The sequence below is a fragment of the Myxocyprinus asiaticus genome, chromosome 17 (genome assembly GCF_019703515.2).
Source record: "Myxocyprinus asiaticus isolate MX2 ecotype Aquarium Trade chromosome 17, UBuf_Myxa_2, whole genome shotgun sequence".
Classification (NCBI taxonomy): domain Eukaryota; kingdom Metazoa; phylum Chordata; class Actinopteri; order Cypriniformes; family Catostomidae; genus Myxocyprinus; species Myxocyprinus asiaticus.
The window spans coordinates 4,940,433-4,963,904 of record NC_059360.1 but is presented as its reverse complement, the minus strand read 5'-3'; the positions used below and the strand labels follow the sequence as shown (position 1 = coordinate 4,963,904).

Sequence of the window (23,472 nt, the reverse complement as noted above, 5' to 3'; positions counted from 1 at the left end):
TATTGACCTTAAGACATGCCAGTCTATTGCATACTGTGGCAACTCAAAAACAAACACAAAGACAATGTTAAGCTTCATTTAATGAACCGAATAGCTTTCAGCTGTGTTTGATATAATGGCAAGTGATTTTCTAGTACCAAATGATCAATTTAGCATGATTACTCAAGGATAAGGTGTTGGAGTGATGGCTGCTGGAAATGGGGCCTGTCTAGATTTGATCAAAAATGACTTTTTTCAAATAGTGATGGTGCTGTTTTTTACATCAGTAATGTCCTGACTATACTTTGTGATCAGTTGAATGCCACTTTGGTAAATTAAAGTACCAATTTTCTTCTGAAACAGCAAAATCTGTACATTATTCCAAACTTTTGGCCACCAGTGTATATCTAAAAAATGCATCATTTTTATTGTAAAAACTACTGTATTGTCTTTTAAAATATATAATTTTTACTGTATATTTTACAGTTAATACTCATTAATCAATTCACTTTTTTTTCTGTAGCATTTTTTCAGTCTTTAACCGTTAAAATTACAGATATGTTTTACAGTGTAGCCTAAGTCATGGACTTCATGTCTTTTCCTTAGTTTAATGTTGAAAATTGATGATCTAAGAGTGCAGGTACGTTGTTGTCAATGAACGTCCTGTCCTTAAACAGTCTTTAAACACATTTCTGTATACCGCTGATCCTAAACAACCCTTGTTTGTGGCTGTCACACATGAAAATGGTTTGACATGTACAGAAGAAAGTCTAATTGGTGATGATCGCCCTAGATTACATTATTAAATCAGTCTGAAATGAGTCAGATATATCTCTTTCCATTCTTTGTCAATCTCTCATTAAGTATGGAAGCCAGATCCCGCCATGGAATAAAAAACTAAAAGATGCTGTCAGACTTTATTTCTCACAATTTCTCGAAATAAAGTTGCAGTTGTGTGATATAAACTCAAAGTCTATATTATTCCATGGTGGGATCAATTCACCAAAATTAAGTGAGGTTTGCGCTTGACATCTAATGATGGACTTGGGCCTTGTCTACTTATGAATATGGAAATTATGCACGTTTTGATCACATAACATGTAATTACAAAAATCTTTTATGTTGTTAAGTTTTGTCGCACCTTTTGAACTGTCAGGAATGTTGAATTTCTTTAAAAAAAAAACAAAAAAATAGGTTTAGTTGTAGCCTACATGTTCATCTAGATTGGTATGAGGGTTTGGCTTTTCTCAGAAGTATGATGGCATTTGGAAATGAGTACATCCACTTGATGAGTCATGGGAGTTGGTGTCAAGCTACACACTTATCGTGGGGTTTCTTAGAGGATGAAGTCATTCCTCATTTCCTTATGGAGGCATGACTTTCCCAAGATGCAAATCAAGAGTATACACTTATCTGTTTACTCAGCTAGGCTGCTTAATGGTTAATCATTATCACATTCTAAAGTCTGTACCCTGACCAGTGTGGTTTATTTTATTTATATGGTTTGTCATGTTTTTACATGGCTGTGGTCAAGGTTGTATGGTTTCAAATATTTTTAGTAGTGGTACACACACAATTCTTTTACTCAGTGATTAAGACTTTGGCTTTTGGCTAGGGCTCCAGACTAACAAATAACACTAATAATATTGCATATTTTGTCCAACTGAAATGCACATTCGAAAGTAAGGCATTCATTTTGAGTTGGGATACAGATGTAAATTTGCTGATATTAATAACAGTAATACAAAAAAGGTTATCTATAACACCTAATTTATATATGGCTAAATTATTCTGACAGTGCGAATAAGTTGAGACTATTTTCTTCAGGTTCTTATGGATAAAAGTTCAGTCATCTATTGTAATTTCTGAAGGCAAACAAAACCAGTTACATTTTCCTACAATCAGAGAGCGTTAGAAGCCAACACGTTTTAGACAGAAGGAAAACTAGTTTTGTTCATAATTCACAAAGGTCCAGGGTTTAAACTCCTTGATTCCACTTTGTACTTTCCTTATGAAAAAATTACCATGGTTGTGCCAAAGTATTCATAGTTTTAATAGTGTTATTTCTAATAAGACCATAGTAACCACGGGTAAAACAAAGCATAGATCATTACAACCATGGTTTGATGTAATGTGATTTCTATAAAACAAAGTATGGCATTTTTGTAATGAAAAACAGTATCCTAAATGCATTTAAAAACTATAATTATAAAATATAGGCCAAACAACTTAGAATCTGCCATAGTTTTAAAAAACAATTATATTCACTCACCTTATATATAGCAAAGAGTTCATTTAATAGAACTATATTAATATGAAAATATTTATGTGAATATTAGAAGTAGACCGATATATCGATTTTACCGATTAATCGGTGCCGATAGCTGCTTTTTAGAACTATCGGTTATCAGCAAAAATCTCTACCAGTAGTTGACGGTAGTTTTTTTTATTCTTCATCAATAAACCTCATTTTTAATATATATATATATATATATATATATATATATATATATACACATACACACACACACACACACAGTTGTGTTCAAAAGTTTGCATACCCTGGCAGAAATTGTGAAATTTTGGCATCGATTTTGAAAATATGAGTGATCATTTTATTTAAGAATAGTGATCATATGAAGCCATTTATCATCACATAGTTGTTTGGCTCCTTCTTAAATCATAATGATAACAGAAATCACCCATATGGCCTTGATCAAAAGTTTACATACCCTTGAATATTTGGCCTTGTTACAGACACACAAGGTGACACACACAGGTTTAAATGGCAATTAAAGGTTAATTTCCCACACCTGTGGCTTTTTAAATTGCAATTAGTGCCTGTGTATAAATAGTCAATGAGTTTGTTAGCTCTCACGTGGATGCACTGAGCAGGCTACATACTGAGCCATGGGGAGCAGAAAAGAACTGTCAAAAGACCTGCGTAACAAGGTAATGGAACTTTATAAAGATGGAAAAGGATATAAAAATATATCCAAAGCCTTGAAAATGCCAGTCAGAACGGTTCAATCACTTATTAAGAAGTGGAAAATTCAGGGATCTCTTGATACCAAGCCAAGGTCAGGTAGACCAAGAAAGATTTCAACCACAACTGCCAAAAGAATTGTTATGGAAACAAAGAAGAACCCACAGGCAACCTCAGGAGAAATACAGGCTGCTCTGGAAAAAAACGGTGTGGTTGTTTCAAGGAGCACAATACGAAGATACAAAAATGAGCTGCATGGTGGAGTTGCCAGAAAGAAGCCTTTACTGCGCCAATGCCACAAAAAAGCCCGGTTACAATATGCCCGACAACACCTTGACACGCCTCACAGCTTCTGGCACACTGTAATTTGGAGTGACGAGACCAAAATAGAGCTTTATGGTCACAACCATAAGCGCTATGTTTGTAGAGGGGTCAACAAGGCCTATAGTGAAAAGAATACCATCCCCACTGTGAAGCATGGTGGTGGCTCACTGATGTTTTGGGGGTGTGTGAGCTCTAAAGGCAAGGGGAATCATGTGAAAATTGATGGCAAGATGAATGCATCATGTTATCAGAAAATACTGGCAGACAATTTGCATTCTTCTGCACGAAAGCTGCGCATGGGACGCTCTTGGACTTTCCAGCATGACAATGACTCTTAAGTACAAGGCCAAGTTGACCCTCCAGTGGTTACAGCAGAAAAAGAGGAAGGTTCTGGAGTGGCCATCACAGTCTCCTGACCTTAATATAATTGAGCCACTCTGGGGAGATCTCAAATGTGCGGTTCATGCAAGATGACCAAAGACTTTGCATGACCTGGAGGCATTTTGCCAAGACGAATGGGCAGCTATACCACCTGCAAGAATTTGGGGCCTCATAGACAACTATTACAAAAGACTGCACGCTGTCATTGATGCTAAAGGGGGTAATACACAATATTAAGAACTAAGGGTATGCAGACTTTTGAACAGGGGTCATTTCATTTTTTTCTTTGTTGCCATGTTTTGTTTTATGATTGTGCCATTCAGTTATAACCTACAGTTGAATATGAAACCCATAAGAAATAAAAGAAATTTTATTGCCTGCTCACTCATGTTTTCTTTAAAAATGGTACATATATTCCAATTCTCCAAGGGTATGCAATCTTTTGAGCACAACTGTATGTATATATATATATATATATATATATATATATATATATATATATATATATATATATATATTATTATTAATTTTTTTTTTTTTAAAGATTGCGAGTGTGATATTGCTTATGTACAACGGTTCAATGAACAAGTAAATGTAAAAATTTGTGCATGGAACTACTTTTTTACATGACGGATCAGAATCTGTCGTTGCTGGTTCAAAAATGTCACTTCAGAAATAGTATCAGGGCTTGTGCTGTTTCTAACAAGTTATTGGATAAACAAGGATGGATGTGTGTGTGTGTGTGTGTGTGTGAGAGAGAGAGAGAGAGAGGGAGAGAAAGAAAGACGGAGCGTGTGCGATCACCTGTTGCCACTCCCAAGCAGAGATGCTGTCAGCTTTCTGAAGATCAGCTTTCTCAGTGGAAAAATAGATGTCCAAGCAGGGGTATTTCTCCCTATTTCGTGGTAGCTGGTGCGCAAGAGTCATTCACTATAGAAACCGCAATGTCCAATGTCCATTTTAAACAGTACGTCCTCTCCAATGTTGAAAGTCCAGTAAGAGGTAAGCGCCTTGAGTTTGTGTAATTAATCAGTCTGTTGTGTCTCTCAGCTGTAATGAGCCGTAATTCTGAAGTTGTTTGTTTAAAGCCGTTTAAAGATATTTCCTAGCTTTAGTAGTGTAGTAGTAATACGAGCGATCACAGAGCACTGTTCTTTGTGAACACTGGCTGACGCGAATTCACTTCACGTCACCTAACTGTCTCATATTACACACAAAAATTATCTTTTGCCACCATCTGCTGGCTAACATATATAATGTAAAAAAAAATAATAAAAAATACATGTAAAAAGAGACATACAGTAGCTCTTAACACATATGCACTGCTCTTACACTTTAGTTTAGAACAGCACGAACACAAGCGGAGTGATACACACAGTGAAGCATCCGAGTGCTGATGGTGTGAGACCATCAGTGCTCTTGGAACGTCTCTTGTCCTATCAGATTCGAGGACCGTAACTAACTGTTGTATATATTAATATAAATACTGTATAAATACATCTCTGGAAAAAATTAAGAGACCACTGCAAAATTTCTCTGGATTTAGTATTTATAGGATGTGTTTGAGTAAAATGAACATTTTTGTTTTATTCCATAAAGTAGGGATGCACCGATACCACTTTTTCTCTTCCGATTCCGATATCGAAAATCTCAGTATCGGCCGATACCGATCCCAAGCCAGTGTTGTTTTTTTGCATCATCCGTTTAGAATATCTTTACATTATTGTGTGGAATAAATTGGGAGTACTCTTTAATATGTAAAGAAACACAAACCTCTAAATACACATTATTTCAATATAAATGTATAGCTTATTAAGAAACACTTTATTATTAACTAGTATACTGGATAATGTAGCAGCAAAATTAACAGAAATTCCAGTCTTCAAGTCTTCAGTAGAAAAGAAACCAGTGTTTCATTTTTGTCTTTTTCTTTTCTTTTTTTCTAAAAATATTTCAACTTGCATCTGGACTTTAAATGATTCAGATCTCTTTTTTGTTAAATTTAATTGTAAGACATCAGTCCACTTTTCACCCAGTTATTTTTTGAAACCCATTAAACTTAAATATTGTTATAAATTGTAAACAAATACTAATGATGACAATTATAATAATAAATTGTTATTAACATTAACATTATTATTATTGACTCAATTTTAAATACAACAGTAATATATTTAAATCGTGCACCCTCACCCTCCAGGAATTCCTGTATGTGTCTGTTTGTAGGCAAGCTCACAGCAGTTTAATTCGCTTCTTATTCAAATTCTGGTAAAATGCTCCTTTGGTGCCGTTCTAAATGCATATTATAAGTGAACCGAACTGTTGAGCATCTGAGATGCTGTTCTTGAGTAGCGCTGCATTTTGTGCATTTATGCATTTGGCAGAATCCAAAGCAACTTATTACGAGGACAATCACCCTGGAGCAACCTGGAGTTAAGTGCTTTGCTCAAGGACACAACGTGGTGGCTGTGGGGATTCTGCCGGCAACCTTCTGCTTACCATTATCTGTGCATTAGCCCACTACGCCACCACTCTTAATGTTTTAGGCATGCTATAGAGCCCAACAGTGCGCGCCCACTTTCCAGAATTATTTTCTCATTCATTTTTTTCATAGGCTTTTCATAAAATCCCTCGTAAAGGAGTTCTAAGTCATGAACCAAACCAACCAGCTTCAAGGTGAATCACAACATTACAAACTTTGATTTGAAGCAAAAAAGTATTTGAAAATCGGACAAATTGATAAAGGAACAAGACTGTGTACTTGCCGTCTTTTACGAGGGCACAAACTACAATCGAGTGAAGCATTGGGAATGACTTAATCGAATAAAAATGATGGAAATGTGTAAAACTATTGATTTTAGGTTGTTTTTTTAAAAGTACAGAGACAGTATATTTTAACTTTACTGCAAAATATTCTGATATAGGCTATAAAAATATAAATGAAGTTTGAGATTGTAGGGAGACCGACTCGATTGCATCATTCACAGTGTTTCATGGAAATGGGCGGTTGCTGCTGGACTTGTTTGGTGGGCTTTGTTGGCCATGGTTCTCTGATTGGTAGATCTTTCTCTGTTGGACCATCAATAATGAGTAGTGTAGTTGTTCACCATAAACTCCGCTATTAAACACTATTTTAAAACAATGAAGTAATTACAATAACAGAGACTGATGGCTTTAACAAAGGCATATACCATTGATGAACAACCTCAGAACTCACGGTAGGTCTTGCTTTGGTTTATATGTTTTATAAGTTATCGTTGAAAATCTGTTAGTTTATGGAAAAAAATAATGGGATTTTTACTTCTGGAGCCAGGCTGTTGCGCTCTATTGATCTGTTTTATGTGATGTCACTGTATGACCTTTATATTGTATAGCCTTGTTCATGACCAAAACTCTATACTTCAGTGGTCTTCACTGTCCAATGCGGAAAGAGTTGGTGAAATTTTGATTTTTATTTATAAATCTTAAAAAAGTGATAATGCCGTTTACTTACCAGAGTCAAAATTTTATTTTTATTTTTATAAAGTTATGTCTTTCAAGTGACATGGCTTGATTTCACCCAAGTCAAGCAGCAATGAAGTGGGAGAGCAGGGAGAACACTTTTTACCGAGTCGCTAATTTTCTCTGCTCTGCACAGCTCTCTACAGTCATGCTTGTATACAGATCCGCTTACTGCGCTTAGCACCACGCTTTGTCTCACTTAATTTATTATTATTATTTTATGTGGGAGTGTGGTAGATGTTTCTGTAGATGACATGGCAGGGTATGAAATTAGCGGGCAATTTTGCTCGTCATCTACCCTCAATTGTGGAGCAGGCGACCTTTAAGACTTCTCGGAGTAACAAATGACAAGAAACGCTGTTAGACACACATACGTGTGTAACATTCTCCAACTCTGTAGGACAGCTGTTAAATAGAACATCTGATTCACTCGCATTTTTCACCAGACCTCTTATTTTACATAGACTACTAATCAAAAGAAATATTTTGCGACATTGCAGCAGCTCCACGAAGCCCAGAATGTAAGCCAAAGGAGAGTTGTCAGATTTTAAAAATTCGATCTTTGGGGAAATAACCAACGCTGGGTTTCCCAATAACATTGGAACTTAAGCCTTTACGATCATCTTAACTGATGTTGTTCGTTATTTTACGATGGAGTACAATGGAGCCTATTTTCCAAACCAGCACGTAGATCGCTCGTTATAAAGTTAAACTTAAGTGCTTCGTTACGGGAGCTGTCTGGTCCAAATGTGCTGATCACTTTGGCAAATATGTCCAGGTGTTTGTCTTCTCAAAATGAAAATAATGTGGAAATACTAACAAACATGGAAGTTGTTGTAACCTTGTCAAAGCGCCAAAATGTATTAACTATTACAGAATTCAGTTAAATAAATAATTAGGGCTTTGGTAAGACAGGGTTTCACATGTTTGCTCATCTTATAGAGATTAATAAAAGTGGTGCATGGAGTGTGTGTAACGTGAATGTAGACCTAATTTAGACCTATCACGTTGCATGCGCAGACTGTGGAGACTGCCAGTTGAATTCAATGCTATTTTGTTCATACTTTTTTACCCTCTAAAACAGTGTACAATAACTTTCCAATGATCAAAATATATTAATATAATTTATTCAGTGTCCCTTTGTCTCTGATAAACTGTGAAAGATACAAGAAAGATACATTTAAGTGCACTTAATGGACTTAAGAGTGGTTCAAAGCTCACGTTAATTTACAAACGTTTACAAAGTTTTTTACTTAAAGATGCTTTTGGGAAACGCACAGTAGAGATTAAGTACTACTAAAGTGCTACTAACATTCTTCTTAGTACTTCAGGAAATGTGTGTGCATGATTACTGGGACTGACCACTGCTTTTCAATGTGTTTAAACAGAATAAAATCCACCAAAGGCGTGAGATGGTGTCATTCGAGAGCTTTATTCAACACAACGCAGAGACAACCCCATTACAATTGCATCAATATGACCTATTAAGGTAAATTTCTAATAATAAACGTAATAATTATTTAAAAAAACAAATAATTATTGTTATTGTACATGTTATTATGCAACTCTAAAGTATTAGGTAAATGAGCGAATATTGACTCAAAGGCTGAAGAAAGGGGCGCTCTTCATATTCATGATGAAATTAGGCACAGAATAAAGGCCCACCCTGTTTCACCAAGGTACACTCATTTGGAGATTTCTGGCCTCGCCCCTGCTTAATACATTTATGTTTGAGATGAGAACATAATTATATTGTGTAAAGTCCAATTGCTCCGATACCAAAATTTTGACTTCGGTACGATACCAGCCCTGGTACCTCGGTATCGATACTATAATCAACAAATAAAAAGCCTCCAATTTTTATTTTTTTTTTTTGAAATTACACAGAAAATGACTTGATTAAAAGAACTGCATAAAGTCTTATAGATACAAATTATGCATTTTCCGTTTAAATTTGTCTGGATTCCATGTTAAATGTTTTAATTAAATGTTATGATCAAATGGTGTTTAATCAAATTTATACATACAGTTTTAATCAAATAAAAATATCATAATTATTATTATTATAATTTATTTTTACCAAAAACTGCTATTTTATTTTTGGTAAAATAAAATGCTGCACAACAGAGGGTTCACAGTATTAATGAAAACATTAATGAAAAAAAAATCTGATTTCCTGTGCAGGGCTCCAGACTGTGACTAAAATGGTCGCAAATGCGACCAAAAATAATTAATTGCGACAATATTTTCAAATGTAGTCGGCATTGGCGACAGTCAGGTTGTGTGCATTCATATTGTGTACATCAAATGCGATTTCATCAGATATCATATTGTGAGTTATTGAATTCATTTTCAGACCGTGCAAAACCTGTGTGTCTCATGCCACTTTTCACCCATTCTATTGTGATGATGAGCTCACTCGATGACCGTCTTTTTCACCCGAAAAGAACTGAGGGTTTGAACTCAGGAGCTCAGGTTAGCAGTTTGAATCAGATTCACTTTCTCAGTGAGCTCACAACCGGGAGTGCACACATTTAAAAAAAAGAGTCCCATGTGTATTTTGGGCTTCTTTTAAAAAAGAAAAAAAAAAAAAGATCCCATTTTCTCCCCAATTTTGGAATGCCCAATTCCCACTACTTACTAGGTCCTCGAGGTGGCGCGGTTACTCACCTCAATCCAGGTGGCGGAGGACAAGTCTCAGTTGCCTCCGCTTCTGAGACCGTCAATCTGCGCATCTTATGTGGCTTGCTGTGCATGACGCCGTGGAGACTCACAGCATGTGGAGCCTCATGCTACTATCCCCGATCCACGCACAACTTACCACGCACCTCATTGAGAGTGAGAACCACTTAATCGTGACCACAAGGAGGTTACCCTATGTGACTCTACCCTCCCTAGCAACAGGGCCAATTTGATTCACTCAGCACACCCTGGATTCGAACTCACGACTCCAGGGGTAGTAGTCAGTGTCAATACTCACTGATCTATGCAGGCCCCCATATTTCAGGCTTCTTAATAATTAAAATTCCTGTATTGTGTACCACTTTTTTTTATTCTTGTAATTATTGATTGGGATTGGAGTAGCACAATAAACTGCATCTGGGATTTCATTCAGTTTGCACTCTTGTAGTCTCTGTGTCTGGGCCATCCGGTAACAGAAAAGAAAGACTAAGGCAATATTTTAAAACAATTTAAATTTGATATATAATGGGTTCTGGACTAACTGAAGTTTATGAAGAATCTTGAGAGGGAGACGGGTAAGAAGAGAGTTACAGTAATCAGTACGTGATGTGACCAAGGCATGTGTAAGAATGGCGGTACTGTTTGATGTGAGAGAGGGGCGGTAAATGGAAATACGCAGACTGAGTAATATTATTCACATGTGCTTCAAAAGATAAACTGCTGTCGAGAATGACACCCAGACTCTTAACCTGAGGGGACAAAGAGACTATGGAATTGTTAATAATCAAAGAGAAACTGTTGAGTTTAAGGAAGTCACATGAAAACCAAGATTTAATTTCAACTAAGCAATCAGAAAGGAAGGGTAGAGTTAGGTTGGGAAGACCTATAGAGCTGGGTGTCATCTGCATAGCAATGGAAATGACTTCCAAATTTCCTAAAAATATGACTAAGTGGAATGAGGTAAATAATAAATAAAAAAGGGCCTAAAACAGAACCCTGAGGAACACCAGTAGTGACTGTGGAAGACTTTTTAAGTTGGACAAATTGAGTGCGGCCAGAGAGATCAGATCTGAACTAGGAAAGAGGAATACCAATGACCCAACAGAGGCTAATCTCTCTCTTTTTTTTCTTTTTTTTTCTCCCAATTTGGAATGCCCAGTTCCCAATATGCTCTATGTCCTCGTGGTGGCGTAGTGACTCGTCTCAATCTGGGTGGCAGTGGACGAATCTCAGCTGCCACGCATCTTATCACATGGCTTGTTGAGCGCATTACCGTGGAGATATAGCGCATGTGGAGGCTTCATGCCATCCACCGCGGCATCCACGCACAACTCACCACGCGCCCCACCTAGAGCAAACCATATTATAGTGATCACGAGGAGGTTACCCCATGTGACTCTACCCTCCTTAGCAACCGGGCCAATTTGGTTGCTTAGGAGACCTGGCTGGAGTCACTCAGCACACCCTGGGATTCAAACTAGCAAACTCCAGGGGTGGTAGCCAGCGTCTTTACCACTGAGCTACCACTGAGGCCACTGAGGCTAATCTCTCTAAGAGGATGTTATGTGAGATGTTATCGAAGGCTGCACTTAAATCGAGGAGAATAAGTATAGCTAAAAGTCCCGAATCAGCTGCCATCAACAGATAATTAGTAATTTTTACCAGGGCAGTCTCCGTACTATAAAACGGGCGAAAACCCGACTGGAATGGTTCAAACAGGATGTTGTCCGAAAAATGAACTTGAACCTGTGCTGCAACTATCCTTTCCAATATTTTAGAAAGGAATGGTAAATTAGAGAGAGGTCAATAATTATTAAAACTGGTGGGGTCCACACCAGGTTTCTTGAGTATTGGAGTTATTGCAGCAGTTTTAAGAGATAAAGGAACAAGACTAGACTTAAGGGAAGAATGTATAATATCAGTTATTAAAGAGATTAGAGAAGGTAGGCAGGCTTTAACTAAGTGTTTAGGAAAGGAATCAAGCTGACAAGTAGTGGATTTGGATTTTTGAATAATACTAGATATTTCATCACTAGTTGGAAGTTTAAAACTGGAAAGAGTAGATAGAGGGGGTTCATAGGAAGCTGGATAAAAAGAACCACATCCAGTGTTATTTAAAAAAAAATCAAATGCTGATAAATATGGTCAGAATAGGTTAGAAAAGTGTTACATAAAGCACTGGAATACATATGAGATGGAAGAGTATCAGGTGGCCGTAGAATATTATTTATAGTGGAAAAAAGGGTTCTTGTATTCCCTCCACCTAACCTAATTAAATTAGCATAATAATTGGATTTTGCTGCTGAAAGAGCATCCTTATAATATTGTATATATGATCATCGTACATATGTTTATGGACAGTAAGGCCAGTTTTAGCATATAGGCATTCCAGACGACGACCTTAGCTTTAAGCTGGCGTAAGTCAGGGGTAAAAACATCTAAAATCTTGGAAAGTCCATCATTATAATAAGAAACCAGTTCATCTGGAGTTGATAAATCATCATCAAGTCTTTTAGCAAAAGCAGATGAATCAATATTCTTAATATTACGAAATGAGATGAAATGACACAGATTTGTCTTTGATGCTCTTAAGTGAGTATTAAAAGACACCAACTTATGATCAGATATGGACAAATCTGTTGCAATACAGTTAAAAGGAGATATGCCAGAACAACAAATAAGATCAAGAATGTGGCCTTTGGCATGAGTAGGAAAATCAAAAAAATTGTTGTAGGCCAAAGCTGTCAAGACATGTAGGCCTGTCACAATAATTACGTTATCAACTTATCATACGATATATGGACATGACCTCGATCATTTTTGCTGACCTCGATGTTGCCCATTACACATGCGGGTTTGTATACATAAGAATGAATGTCCACCAACATTTTTTTTTTGTTGGTGGTGGGGCTCAGGCAGCTCCTCCACACACACACACACACAGAGCGGACAGTGACAGGTGAAGATTACATGTTACTCGAGGCTAATAGGTGTTTTAATTCAGGGCTCGACATTAATGCTTGTCTGGGACAAGTGGAAATTTTGAATGGGCAAGTTAAAGAGAATTTTTCTTGCCCAACCGGACAAGTAGCCTGATTAAAATCTCAATAACGAGTGTTAGCTTAATAGCTTGGGATAGCAGGGATTGAGCACAATTTTATTAATTCCCGCATGTTTCACTTTCAAAATGCGGGGAATTTCCTCTATCGCGTCGTCCTCTCTCACTCTCGCCTTCACTCGTGGTGCAGCATTCAGCAGCTTGTGAGCGCGAGCAGTGCGTGTATCTACTGAACTTTAGATTTTACATATATATAAACGGTATAAACCTGTTAATTGGACATGCGAATGGTGTTGTACCACGTCTTTATAAGCAAGGGTTGCGATAAAATTATTGCTTCTGTTTATAATCAACAAAGCTGTCTTTAAAAACAATAGCAACGAAAAGTGGCAATACAACTAACCTAAAAGCTCATCTAAAACATAACCATCCCAACCGCAGTTGTTGATGGAGAGGGGCCTTCCCGATTTAAATAATTGTGTTTTTTTTGACATTCCGATTTCAATGTCTGAATATGCTTAAGAATTAAAAGTTCGGGGGCCTGGGTAGCTCAGCGAGTATTGACGCTGACTACCACCCCTGGAGTCACGAGTTTGAATCCAGGGCGTGCTGAGTGACTCCAGCCAGGTCTCCTAAGCAACCAAATTGGCCCGGTTGCTTGGGAGGGTATAGTCACATGGGGTAACCTCCTTGTGGTCGCGATTAAGTGGTTCTTGCTCTCAATGGGGCGTGTGGTAAGTTGATACACGTATCCTCAACGTGAGGAATTTATAACAGAGTAACTTCTGTTAAGTAGCTAATGCTTCATTAACGTATATGCAAGGATTTCAGGTTTTCAGGACATATTTCTCATGATGTTTAATCTAACATATTAAACATTAAGCTTTAAAATATTTAATATATGTTTAAATAATTGTAAGTAATTTTTCAAAATGTAAGTGCTTGAGCAGTCAAAATAACTCTAGCCCTAGTGACTTTCACGCTATTTTTGTTAATGAGGGTTGTTTAAAGGACACATGGTGTTCTTTGGTTGTGTTTGATTAAAACGAACTTTCATCACTGCACGCAGAGCCTTAACAACATGCAGAATAATGCTAATTAAGCAATATCACACGACCAAGATGTGATATGGCTGTGATTTGGCCGCAAGCCTAGTGCCACAGGAAATCGCAACGTTAATTGTAATATTACGCTGATGTTGTGGATATACTTTGACTGGAGTACACTGAAAAGAAGATATTGGTTTAACTTAATCACTGTAGGACTAGTAAAGATGGCTTGGGCTATTTCTAACAAGTTATTGGAGAAACAAGGATATGTGTGTGTGTATTACCTGCGTCTGTCGCGACTCTCAAGTAGAGATGCGGTAGTGTGTAAGTCAGCTTGCCGAAAATAAAGTCATTTTGGTCAAATACAAACTATATTCTCTGTGGAAAAATGGCTATTCGAGCGGGGGTATTCCTTCCTATTTCGCTGTAGCTGAGGGCAAGAGTCATTCACTATAGAAACTGTTCTCTCCGCCGCCATGTTCAGTTACATCATCTTCAATGTGGAAACACTTCGCCTTGAGTTTGTGTGACTACTCAGTCTGCTGTGTCTCTCTGCTGTGATAAATCTTAATGCTGTAGCTGTAGTGTAGTATTAACTTGAGCGATCATTGAGTGTGAGATAAATGTCGATGACTTCAAAGAAACCGCTATCTGATGCTGACTGTCAGTGCTGTCTCAATGCACGTCAACTCAACTGGCTCCTAACACACAAAAATGGTCAAACACATCCTATTTTCTCTGTGAAAAAATGCGGAGTATGCAGATATTCTGGTATTAGCTAAGCACCTTGAGTATGTTTTTGATTTTTCCATCTGTTGTGTCTCTCAGCTGTGATAAGCCGTAATGCTGACGCTGTTAGTTTAACTGTATTTCCCAGCTGTATTGTTTTAGTAGAAATCTGAGCGATCATGGAGTGAGAGACAATGCCGATGACTTCAAAGAAACCGCTCGCTGACTGACTTGCACTAACTCAATTCACGTCAAACTTTACTGGCTCATAACACATAAAACTGGTCTTTTGTCACCACCAGCTGGCTAAAATCTTTAATGTCACAGGGAAAATGAAAAGACACACATCTAGCTCTTTTACACATCTGCGCTGCTCTTACACTTTAGTTTAGAACACCACAAACACAAGCGAAAGAGTGAAGCGTCCGAGTGCTTCATGGAATGTCTTTCGTCCAATCAGATTTGAGGACCGGAACTATCTGTTGTTTACTCGTAATTACGTCATGCTAATAGAGACATTTTTATTTTTAAGAATTATGCAGACCATCTGCACTCATTTTACTTTCTGTTTACTGCGAACACAGTGACAATGCTGGTATTAATGAGAACTCTTGACTCTAATAGTGTGATGATACCTGCCAGACAGCCTCAGCTATCAGATTGTGTTGTAACAGGAAGAATTAGCCACTCACAAGCTGTTAAGATATGAACATTGTGACATACCTTTGTAGCTCCTCATTGCCGACATGGGACGAGCAACCTATTAATGTTACTAAAAATGCTCCTGTTACTGTGCTCTAAAAACTAGCCTGAAAAACTGAAGCCTAGAACACCTGCATCTGCCAGTTCTTTCCATTGAGCTCTCAAAATCACACATCTGCAGATGCTTTTAGATGCAAGAAAACAGCTGAATGGCTTAAATTGATAGTTCACCCAAAAATTTCAATTCTGTCTTCATTTCTGTCAACAGAATCAAACACATGATTTTCTTTCTTCCAGACAATGAAAGTGAACAGGGATGCATTCAAGCGGGAAACATTATGAATGGAACTTCCAATATCAATACAATAGCCTAACGAATAGAATAGCCTTAAATCAAGAATATTTGCCTAATGAAGAAACACTTTATTATATTTTTAACAACAGATGACAGAAAAGCCGTCTATGCGCATGTATGACACGCTGTTTGTTTGGAGGCGTGCAGTCTCGTGGAACACGCGTATGTAAAAGGTTCTCTTTGTTTCAGTCTTCTGAATTTTTATTTTTTTTGCAAGAATAGTATCGTATCTAAGAATGCTGCAAATGACCTCAGACCATCTCAGCTCAGGAGGTGCTATGAGTTCAGTTCACTTTATTTCCACAGAACAGTTCATTGTGAACGCAAATCTGCAGCCTATACATCTATGATTAAAACATAAAATAATACAAAAACACGTTCACCTCGAACCATGATATATATTTCTGTGATTTATTATCATCATAATTATTGTTTACATTTATAATTGTTTTTAGATCTTAATTTTTATTAGTAATTTTCCACCTGTTGTCATAGACTTGTGTGATGGTAAATGGAAAGGTGGTTATACATATATATATATATATATATATATATATATATATATATATATATATATATATATACATTTTTTTTTTTTTTTTTTGCAATGGGTTTGGAAAACGTTCTCCATTACTGCATACTTTGGAAAACTATGGGTTAGAAAATGAAAAACAAATGAATACATTTTTGTTTGTTAACAAATTAATTTAGCTGTTTATGCCTCTCATCCACACTAGAAGGACTTTCCTGCACTGAAAAAGGAGTTTTAAAAACGCGTGCCATATTTTGGAAAAACGGCAAAGTTGTGAAATTGACATGAAGTTTTCAAACAAAAACAGATTACAACATTTCCTTTTGAAAATGCGTTAATTTCGCTACATTTCTGCATCTCATCCACAGTAGAATGCCGTTTTACTCAAAGGAAAACAGAGCGATTTGAAAATATGCTCCATTACCACATAGTTTTCAAGTAGGGCTGAAACAATTAGCTGACGTTATCGACTATTGTCGACAAAAATTTCCATTGTCGAATAGTCGTTTGATCTCATTTAACGTAAAATGAGATCACATTAAACTCTCATGATTACGTGTGAGAGCAGCACTGCAGTTCGTGCCTGACTGTGGAGAGGAAGAATTACACAGCTCACTGTCCAGATGCACTCTAAACTTTCCAAACAGCTTCAGGTGATGTAGATCGCAAAGTATGAGGGAATTATTATGCAAAAATAAAGTAAATACAGAAGCACTCTCGTTGTGGAATAAGTGAAGCTGGAGCTGCCGCTCCGCTGAAGCTAAACTTGCGTGTCGAGTGTTTTTAAAGGAAACACTCCAACGTTACATCTTAAATGCAGTTATATTTAATGCGTTATAGCTTTATTAAAGTTCAAATAATACGGAAGCAGATCATGTAAATAACTACAAACTCCAAAACTGCCATTTCTCTGTGCAGTCAGCACCTCTTCTACGACTTACACAAATGTCCAGATCTAAGGGGGAGAGACTGAAACTGCACGTGGCTGATGCACACTCTCTCACAGGGACGCTCATCCCTTGAGGGCGCACGCATAATGCAGCTAGATTATAACGTGATGACTCATGACTTATTGAATCATAAAACAGTATGTGTGTCACTGTGCATTTCTTATTGTGAAGAAAATTGGCAATATGCAGCTTTATTAATAAGAGAGAGTTTTTCTTTTTTTTTTTGTGAATTAAAGATGGATTGAAGTGAACAGAAAGGTCAAACTCCAACAAAATCCATTTTTGATTTGTTTTTGTTTTGGCTTGTTTTTTTCAATATAAATATCTAAAACTCCTTTAAAACAATGTACATTTACTTTAGCAGCTGTACTGAAGAAGAAATTTTTTTATCTGAGAATGTTGAATATAATATTAAAAATACAAATATTTTTAAATATCTAAAAATCCTTTAAAAAAAGATGCATTCACCTGAGAAGCAGCTTATACGATGTTTAGACTTGCTTTTAGAGAATAGATCTTGAATAGAAGTATTTTTAGTCTTTACTGCACTCGCAGAAGAATAACCAAGTGAAAAAATACACTTATTTACAAAACACTTATATTTAAGATACATTCTCTTAAAGCAAGTCTAAATATCTTATGTTACTTCTCAAGTAAATGTATCTTGTTTTAAGGATTTTTTGGCAATTTTAAATGGAAAAAAGACAAATACACTTGATAATAGGATTTTTTGCAGTGAATTTCTTTACTGAATTAAACGTAATAAAACATTTTTTTTCCCTTTAATTCAGTGAATGTCATTTAGAGGTATTTTTAAAAGATGATTTTTGTCCTTTTTATTGTTTGTAAGCACGTTTAATACAACCCTTTAAGTCAGGGCACAAGCTGAATAATCGGTTAAGAGCTAATGATTAATCGTTGCAATAATTGCCGAATAGTCGGATAATCGTTCTAATAATCATTAGATTAATCGGTTGTCAAAATAATCGTTAGTTGCAGCCCTATTTTCAAGCAAAAAGTTTTTACCCCATAGTACCACTTAGCATGCAAACAGCATTAATTCTACTACATTTATGTCTCTCAGCCACACTAGAACTGTGTTTTCCTCCACCATAAACAAAGCGTTTAGAAATTATCTAGAAGCTCTCTATTAATGCATATGAAAATGGATTATGTGGACATGGCCTTAGATTGTGTTTTTTTTATTTATTTTTTTTTACATTTAGACCTGAATGGATTAAAGTCCTGCTGCTTCCAAACTAGTTTTCTATTTTGTGAAAAACCATATGCAATTTATATTGTCATTTTTTTTTAAACCTTTTTTTGTACATGATATATAGCATACTGTCATAATGTATAATTGAAAAACAAAATATCAAAGAAATCAGATATCGCTTTTTTATCCGATTAACCAAAGGATGATTCAACTTTTAAATTCATATTTAATTGAAAGAATTTTACCTTTAAATGTGGAGCGCTCACACAATAGGATGGGTATTTGTAAGTGTCACATTTAAAACGTATACGACTGAATCAGTGCAAAAAGCTGCTTGATAGTGAAGCTAATTATCAGGATAATAATATAGTCAGCAGTGTTAATGCAGCCTCGTAAGACCACAGAAGCCATAGATCAGTGGTGGTTACAGAGCACTAAGCTTTGTTCTCTCTTGGGTTATCATCACTGTCACGCTCAAGGACAACCATGTGCTAATCTGCCACTTGTTACACACTGTGATATCTTCTCAGTAACCTGCACACGTAACATCCTGTTGCAAGGTTCTGCTTGCATTACAAAAGGTACACTTAGGGTAAGTTGCTTTGACTCTGGTTTCCACCCAGAGCACTACTGCTTCTTTCAAAACACTTACTCATGTTCTTTGATTTGGCATGTTGCCAGAAATGGGCTTGATCATATCAGAGCCAAGAGAACTTACTAAGAGTCCCGCTGTCAGGAAATCTGTTCTTTTCGCTGCATCATGGTTCAACGGCACCTGTCGCAAGACAGCCCAGATCAAGTCATGCTGTTGTGTAACAGAAGTCCTGTCGTGCTGTGCAGCGTCTGCTACTATTGCCATTGACGTGACTGCAGGGTGTTGCTTTTGTAACTGAGGTGAAGTCAGGATGTGTCCTGTGGTTTGTTTGTGGGGAGAGGGTTTCTATTTACAGAGTTCATAAATATCTGCTTTAAGCGCATGTTAAAGATGTAGTAGAAGATGCATATGTTTTAGCTTAATATGGATATGATTATTTTTGCCTTTAGTCATCCCCAATTTTGTCAAAAATGTTTTGCAAAATAGGCTGTTTTTTTGAAGGCTATGTCATGAAAATGCATCCTAAGCCATAACCTGCTTCGTCAGCTGAAGATGGCTGATGTGGACATTTTCAACAGTGCTGATTCAAACACACGCATATTGTGCTTTCCAAGAGCACCCTCCCTCAGATAAGACGAGGGTAACGTGGGAAGAATGTGCATTCCTTTCCTGAGGAAGAGGGGGCGAGTGGAGTGAGTTTCCTCTGGCTTGCATCAGTGGACTGCCTTCAAACATTTAGGCTTTTATCTAAGATCCAGGGCAGCGAGGTCACATCAAACCGTCTGTGTCTCTCCCACACATACTCATTTTCCATCAAAATGGTACTGGTTCAAACCTCTCTCAAAACTGGTAACTTCAAGTAACTATGTTACTACATAAACTTCCCACAAACAAACATGCGCATCTTGGTCTTTGTTTACAAGTCAGTGTCTTCGTGCCATTATGAGCTGGCGTTGATGTAACGGTCAGAATTAAATTTTGTTCAATGAAAAAATGCTATCGTATCTCAGCTTAATATGCGGAGTCAGCTATAAGTAAGACATTTATAGGTTAATTCCCCCGGGAAGTGTAAACACTGGTTCCTTTTTAAGCACCTCGACCATAACAAAATGGGTCGGCACTATCAGTTTTGTGCAACCAATGACAGAGGAGGGGAGTGTTCAGGAAATCTGTTCGAAAACTGTTATTTTTCCAGTCTGTTTGGTTACTAGTAGGGCTGGGCGATATCGAATATAAACGATACAGGACAATCCCTCTAGGATTATTTTCAGCAGCTGTGCTGTTGTGTGCGTGTCCACGAGCCCGCAACGACGGACCCGTATATAATACGTGTTGGTTGGAGTAATAGCTTAAAACGACCTTAGAATCATTATAGATGGATTGTTCTTGTTCGCCTTGTCAGGTGTATGTTTATTTACTTGGAGCTTTTGACACTTGAAGGGCTCTGGAAGCCCAGATAGCTATCGTAATAACTGTCAAATAATGAAATGCCTCAATGCAGAAAATTACTTGCACTATTTTTATTAAACATAAATACAGTTAGATAATATAAACCAATTTAACAGAACTTACACATGTAATAACTATTAACACTACTGAATCACTACACCAGTGGTTCTGCTTTGGGACCCAAATTTTACATTTGAACATCAGGTCACTACCCATTGTGAAAAAAAATTGTAGCCTAAACTTTAACTACAACTGCCACAGTTGTAATAAAAACGAGGTGAAACTAACTTTTTTGTCAAAATATCACAGTTATTGTTACTACTGTAAAAGCATGATACATTTTAGTAAAGATGATAGTGTTTGGCACGTTACCAAAATTTCAGTAGTCGGTACCTGTACCAGTGAAATTTCACGTTCTTGATTCCAGTTTTGATACCATAACATAAATATACTAATATGACAATGTGTTATTGAACACACCCATTTAGCCTGTTTAAAAAGTTGCATTTAATGTAAATAATAAATTAAAAGAATGCATGTTTCCTTCAAGTGTTTCTCAATCAAGGATGCATTGCTTAAGTGTTTTTAAGTAGCGCCCTACTGAAATATGTTTTATTCTTTACTAAATCATGTTTTCCTTTTTGTTATTAGGGGCCAAGCCTCGAAGAGGCTGTAGCCCCTATTGCATCCGTTTTCCGTATTATTATTATTATTATTATTATTATTATTATTATTATTCTGGCTGGGAGTCTATGGCAGCCCATAAAACCGTACGTAGGAAAATTAGGGGTGGTCATGAATAGCCTCCATACCAAATTTGGGGTCTCTAGGACATACTCTATTGCAGCGTTTCTCAAACTGGGGTCCACGGACCCCTGGGCATCCTTTTCAAATAGCCAGGGGGTTTGTGGGAAATCCCTGAATTGTGGACATTGTGTTGCAATGTTGTAAGCAAATAGGCAATAAAAAACTACTCGATATAAAGCTGTTGACTGTGGGTGCCTGCAGGATTTCATCTGAGGGTGTACACAGAAATCTGTCTTGTCCAACCTTATATCTAGGGGAGTCCAGGGGCATGCTCCCCCAAGATAATTTTTTGCAAAAACAACACCAAAACATTAAATTCTGGTGACTTTGAGAAATGGCAAAAACCAACGCCATTGGGGGGCCTGGGTAGCTCAGCAAGTAAAGATGCTGACTACCAAACCTGGAGTCGCAAGTTCGAATCCAGGGCGTGCTGAGTGACTCCAGTCAGGCTTCCTAAGCAACCAGTTGGACCGGTTGCTAGGGTGGGTAGAGTCATGCTGGGTTAACCTCCTCATAGTCGCTATAATGAGGTTCTCGCTCTCAGTGGGGCATGTGGTGAGTTGTGCGTGGATGCCACAGAGAATAGCGTGAGCCTCCACATGCACTAGGTCTCCGCGGTAATGCGGTCAACAAGCCATGTGTTAAGATGCGTGGATTGACTATCTCCGACGTGGAGGCAACTGTGATTCATCGGATTGAGGCGAGTCACTACACCACCATGAGGACTTAGAGTGCATTGGGAATTTGGCATGCCAAATTGGGGAGAAAAGGGGAGAAAAAAAATAAAAAATTCCATTATTACCAAAGGTACAACAGTGTTTATAGCTGTTAAGGAAGCCTGAAACTCAGTTATGGTAAGGGGCGTTACATTTCCGACACCCGTTCTACGCGGTTGACCAATCACAACAGACTAGGCCAGCTGACCAATCAGAGCAGACAGGGCTTTCCAGAAAGGGGGGCTTTAAAGACACAGGACCTAAATCAGAGCGTTTGAGCCAGAGGATGAAAATAGGTTAAGTAGAAATGTACAGTATGAGAAAAATTATGTGTTTTTTGAACATGAAAGCATGTAAACCTATTCTAGTAGACCCCCAAAATAAAATCATGAACCTGTAAATTAGCATAATATGGGCTCTTTAGTCAGTCCGCTTGTCCGGTCGGGCAAGTAAAATTCTCTTTCACTTGCCCCTTCAAAAATCTACTTGTCCCGGATAAGCAGTAATGTCGAGCCCTGTGAGCAATTATGCAAAAGTGGTTACCTGTGTTGAACTTGCTCCTCAGATGCTGAAAATAGTTACGTTGTCGGAGCCACTGGTAATAACGTTAACATTGTGTGTGTGAGTATGCACGTGTAGAGATCTTTTATGTTATAATGAGAAGTGTAAAAATATTTTCGGTTCATTATGAAACTGCGGCGGGACAAATTAGACTGTGGCGGGTCGCCACAGGTAATTAATGGGAAACACTGCTGTCTGTGGAAAACGGGCAACACAGGGTTTGGAAGTTTGATGGAGGGCCTGCCAGCTAGATGCTCTCTTCAGTCAACTGGAGAGAAAGGACTGATCTGCATCAGCAATCACCTGCCCACGGTAAGTGATCAGTGCCGAGCTGCAGCCCTATGTTGAGTTCTCACTGCCCCTAAGACACCACTGAGACTGATTGGAGCTTAATTCAGCATTTTATGTCCTGACCCCTACTCTGATGGCTGCTTTTTACCTCTACAGTCTGTCACTGAGTAATTTTCTTCTTTTACTTCACTGGTTGCACTCATCAGTGACACAGTGATTTTCATCTTCTTATACAATACAGTGTCCATTGTCTTGGATGACAGACAATGAGTTCTTTCAGTTTTTTCAACTAAAATTGTGGACTTACAGGGAAAGAAATAGACGGGTTGGTTGTGTCAAGTGTCACTCAGGTGCAGGGCATTTACCCAAAAGGAGAATGTTAAATACTTCAGGCCTCGTTTGGCCTCCTTGAGTGGTCGGACTGGTCCAACAGGGTTTGATGAAATTCGCTGCACTGCTTTTTGCCAGCACACCATGAGTCACACAGGCTCCTGTTACCTGTTCCCTCAATATTTTCTTTCACAGAGGAGGAGGTTCTTACACCCCAGAGCATTGCTTGAGCTTGATTTGTCCCCTGTATATTATTCAAACCCTTGGAGAGCTGAAGCA

The 23,472-nt window shown here is 37.6% G+C and overlaps 1 protein-coding gene across 6 annotated transcripts in view; it reads left to right on the top strand.

The window, feature by feature from the left end:
• Positions 1-23,472, top strand: part of LOC127455368 (protein numb homolog) — a 114,397-nt gene that overhangs the window by 2,112 nt on the left and 88,813 nt on the right. For 5 of the 6 annotated variants that reach the window (XM_051723216.1, XM_051723215.1, XM_051723214.1 and 2 more), the window contains exon 2: positions 8,560-8,660. The exons of the other annotated variant lie outside the window; for it this stretch is intronic. The gene's annotated coding sequence lies outside the window, so the exon portion shown is untranslated. The remainder of the gene's footprint in view (positions 1-8,559; positions 8,661-23,472) is intronic. 6 annotated transcript variants of the gene reach the window in all.